Source organism: Pseudophryne corroboree, chromosome 1, assembly GCF_028390025.1.
Source record: "Pseudophryne corroboree isolate aPseCor3 chromosome 1, aPseCor3.hap2, whole genome shotgun sequence".
NCBI lineage: Eukaryota > Metazoa > Chordata > Amphibia > Anura > Myobatrachidae > Pseudophryne > Pseudophryne corroboree.
Window position 1 is genome coordinate 982430569 of NC_086444.1, and position 4993 is coordinate 982435561.

A 4993-nucleotide genomic window follows, 5' to 3' on the forward strand; every position below is an offset into this window, starting at 1 on the left:
TCTGTTAAACTAAATTTCAGATTTTTTTCCAAAAATAGATTTGCGTTATTTACCGCGTCGCGTTATCTACCGCTGTGCGTTACTTATCGCCTTTGCTCTAATTCTCGCTTTGCGCTAATTCACCTTTTTCGTGACTTGAGCTACGTGAGCGTAACCAGACGCTACGTTGCGTAATGTACGCTGCGTGCGTCTGCCTTTTGGATTGCGTACGCTAGTCTTTGTTAGCGACACGTGTACGCAATGCAAAGATCCACCGTAACACAATATATACTTTTATCAATGTAAATGATCCCTGATCATCTACCGCAATCCACACTGACTGCCTTATCTCCCAGGCAGATCGTGTGTTGTTCTATACTTTAACTATTACCTTTACTATGAAATAACAGCAAATCTCTTTTTAGCACTTTCTATCAACTATAAAAATTGGCAAACAGGAATAGTGATATACGAAATTGAAAAAGAAATGCAGATAAATGTATGCGTGCGTGTATACGCAAGACAGAAGAGAAATAAAACAGTTTTAAAAGACACAAGCGTTTTGTTCTTACTTCCGGTTCCCGGATTCCTTCAGCACTCTTTATCTAAGCGAAGCAGACGCTTATCCCGTCAGCACTGGGAGACAACCTCCCACCCTTTGCTGGGGGATAATGTCTGCTGATCTACCTAGTGCAGATATGAGAAGGATAGGACGAGTCCCCAATTGACAATGCTAAATTCCTTTTGTCGTAATTATAACCCTTTATGAAGTCTAAGAACACTGTACGCTGTTTGCTTAAGAAGTACCGTAATGGTACGCTAGTTGCGTAACGATCGCTCAGCCGTAGGCGAGACGCTCAAGCGTCACGTTCGCTCACGGCCCAGTGATCACAGGACACGTTATTGGTTATGACTAGAGTAATGATTCGCTATGGCGTAGCATACGCTCGAGACCACGAGGAGGTCACCAGCGGCGCAGACGCTCACAACGCTATACCTTAATGTTTAAACCTTATACCAATGAAATACACAGAATAACTTAATGTGAATACAGGGTGTAAGTGCAACCTTGTGTAACCTGACTAACTACAAAGCTGCTTGAGCGTCACCGACGCTCAAGTGAACACTTAACACTATAGAAAATACACAGATACTGGTTTAGGTTCCAAAGCCTATTAACTGTATTATATCTAATATATTTGTAAAAGGGGATAACAGTACAAATGATACACTACAATATAACAGAGACTTCCTAACCACAGAACTAAACAATAAATACAAAAGGACAATACTACACTGACCTAAATGCAATACAATACAATACTATCTAATACAATACAATACTAGCCTAGTCTAGGGGAGATATGAGAGAACAGAACAGGGAGAGAGAGAGAGAGATGAGAGAAATTGGCTCACAGAAAGACAATGATTACGGAGAGAAACTTACGCACATAGGGTATGATCGCCTGCGCCTCGATATCCAGCTCCCGGCTATCAGCAGATAACCGTTGATGAGAGAGTGAGAGCTGGATGTGGTCGGCCTGCCTATTTATGCCCCACACACAATGCAATCTCCTGGTCCTACAATCCCATTGTCCATTGGCCGAAGGAATTCGGCCCTGCATCATAACAAAAGGTCATAGGGTGATTCATACAGGTGGGCTGTGACGATTTCCAACAGCTCAGGTGGGTGGGAAACTGGGTTTCCCGCCGCATACCTGAGTATGTGTAAATAATAGAAATGGACATAAACTTCTTATGTCCATAACTATTCGCACGAGCGATTAATACGCTCCAAACCAACACCGGAATATTACTAATTAAATACTCTTCCGATGGGTACCAAACACTGTTGTATGATTCCTGTCAGACCCTTCGTACAATACAAAGAGGGATTCCTTTAAACAGGGACCTTCTATTTTAACCAAACTTTCAGAATCTATCAAGGGGACCATGATCTACAAACTACATTAATTGTGAACATTTGTAACGAATGAGTCGCACGCTACGACTACATAAACTCTACCGTAAATACGCATACCGCGCCTGCGAGTGCACGCTATTGCGGGTATGCGCCTTCACGGGAGAGCGTACGCATGCGCAGCGCGGACCAGTGTGCGGTGCAAATATGGCAGCGTCCATAGAGACATTTTTCTGACTTTGACACTGTCAACCCCACCATGTTCTGTCACCATGTCACACCCTCCATGTTCTGTCACTGTGTCACCTCCCCCCCCCCCGTGTTCTGTCACTGTGTCACCTCCCACCCCCCGTGTTCTGTCACTGTGTCACACATCCGTGTTCTGTCACTGTCACCCCCCCTCCCCGTGTTCTGTCACTGTGTCACACCCCCCGTGTTCTGTCACTGTGTCACCTCCCCGTGTTCTGTCACTGTGTCACACCCCCCGTGTTCTGTCACTGTGTCACCTCCCCGTGTTCTGCCGCTGTCAACCCCACCATGTTCTGTCGCTGTCAACCCCACCATGTTCTGTCACTGTGTCACCTCCCCCCCGTGTTCTGTCACTGTGTCACCCCCCCCCGTGTTCTGTCACTGTGTCACCCCCCCGTGTTCTGTCACTGTCACCCCCCCGTGTTCTGTCACTGTCACCCCCCCGTGTTCTGTCACTGTGTCACACACCCCCCGTGTTCTGTCACTGTGTCACCTCCCCGTGTTCTGTCACTGTGTCACCTCCCCGTGTTCTGTCACTGTGTCACACCCCCCGTGTTCTGTCACTGGGTCACCTCCCCGTGTTCTGTCACTGTGTCACACCCCCCGTGTTCTGTCACTGTGTCACACCCCCCGTGTTCTGTCACTGTGTCACCTCCCCGTGTTCTGTCACTGTGGCACACCCCCCGTGTTCTGTCACTGTGTCACCTCCCCGTGTTCTGTCGCTGTCAACCCCACCATGTTCTGTCACCATGTCACACCCCCGTGTTCTGTCACTGTGTCACCTCCCCCCCGTGTTCTGTCACTGTGTCACCTCCCCCCCGTGTTCTGTCACTGTGTCACCCCCCGTGTTCTGTCACTGTCACCCCCGTGTTCTGTCACTGTCACCCCCCCCCCGTGTTCTGTCACTGTCACCCCCCCGTGTACTGTCACTGTCACCCCCCCGTGTTCTGTCACTGTGTCACCTCCCCCCCGTGTTCTGTCACTGTGTCACCTCCCCCCCGTGTTCTGTCACTGTGTCACCCCCCGTGTTCTGTCACTGTCACCCCCCCCCCCGTGTTCTGTCACTGTCACCCCCCCCCCCGTGTTCTGTCACTGTCACCCCCCCGTGTACTGTCACTGTCACCCCCCCGTGTTCTGTCACTGTCACCCCCCCGTGTTCTGTCACTGTCACCCCCCCGTGTTCTGTCACTGTGTCACCCCCCCGTGTTCTGTCACTGTCACCCCCGTGTTCTGTCACTGTCACCCCCCCCCCCGTGTTCTGTCACTGTCACCCCCCCGTGTACTGTCACTGTCACCCCCCCGTGTTCTGTCACTGTGTCACCTCCCCCCCGTGTTCTGTCACTGTGTCACCTCCCCCCCGTGTTCTGTCACTGTGTCACCCCCCGTGTTCTGTCACTGTCACCCCCCCCCCCCCGTGTTCTGTCACTGTCACCCCCCCCCCCGTGTTCTGTCACTGTCACCCCCCCGTGTACTGTCACTGTCACCCCCCCGTGTTCTGTCACTGTCACCCCCCCGTGTTCTGTCACTGTCACCCCCCCGTGTTCTGTCACTGTGTCACCCCCCCGTGTTCTGTCACTACGTCACCCCCCCGTGTTCTGTCACAGTGTCACCTCCCCGTGTTCTGTCACTGTGTCACACCCCCCGTGTTCTGTCACTGTGTCACCTCCCCGTGTTCTGTCACTGTGTCACACCCCCCGTGTTCTGTCACTGGGTCACCTCCCCGTGTTCTGTCACTGTGTCACACCCCCCGTGTTCTGTCACTGTGTCACACCCCCCGTGTTCTGTCACTGTGTCACCTCCCCGTGTTCTGTCACTGTGTCACACCCCCCGTGTTCTGTCACTGTGTCACCTCCCCGTGTTCTGTCGCTGTCAACCCCACCATGTTCTGTCACCATGTCACACCCCCGTGTTCTGTCACTGTGTCACCTCCCCCCCGTGTTCTGTCACTGTGTCACCTCCCCCCCGTGTTCTGTCACTGTGTCACCCCCCGTGTTCTGTCACTGTCACCCCCCCCGTGTTCTGTCACTGTGTCACCCCCCCGTGTTCTGTCACTGTCACCCCCTTGTGTACTGTCACCCCCCCGTGTTCTGTCACTGTCACCCCCCCGTGTTCTGTCACTGTGTCACCCCCCCGTGTTCTGTCACTGTGTCACCCCCCCGTGTTCTGTCACTACGTCACCCCCCCGTGTTCTGTCACAGTGTCACCTCCCCGTGTTCTGTCACTGTGTCACCTCCCCGTGTTCTGTCGTTGTCAACCCCACCATGTTCTGTCACCATGTCACACCCCCGTGTTCTGTCACTGTCACCCCCACTGTGTTCTGTCACCCCCCCTCCCCGTGTTCTTTCACTGTGTCACACCCCCCGTGTTCTGTCACCATGTCACACATCCGTGTTCTGTCACTGTCACCCCCACTGTGTTCTGTCACTGTGTCACACCCCCCGTTGTTCTGTCACTGTCACCCCCCTCCCCGTGTTCTGTCACCGTGTCACCCCCACCATGTTCTGTCACCACCCCCTCCTCGTGTTCTTTCACTGTGTCACCCCCCCCGTGTCCTGTCACTGTGTCACACATCCGTGTTCTGTCACTGTCACCCCCCCTCCCTGTGTTCTGTCACTGTGTCACCCCCACCGTTTTCTGTCACTGTGTAACACACCCGTGTTCTGTCACTGTCACCCCCCTCTCCCCATGTTCTGTCACCGTGTCACCCCCACCGTGTTCTGTCACCGTGTCACACACCCGTGTTCTGTCACTGTCACCCCCCTCCCCATGTTCTGTCACCGTGTCACACCCCCCATGTTCTGTCACCGTGTCACCCCCACCGTGTTCTGTCACTGTGTCACACCC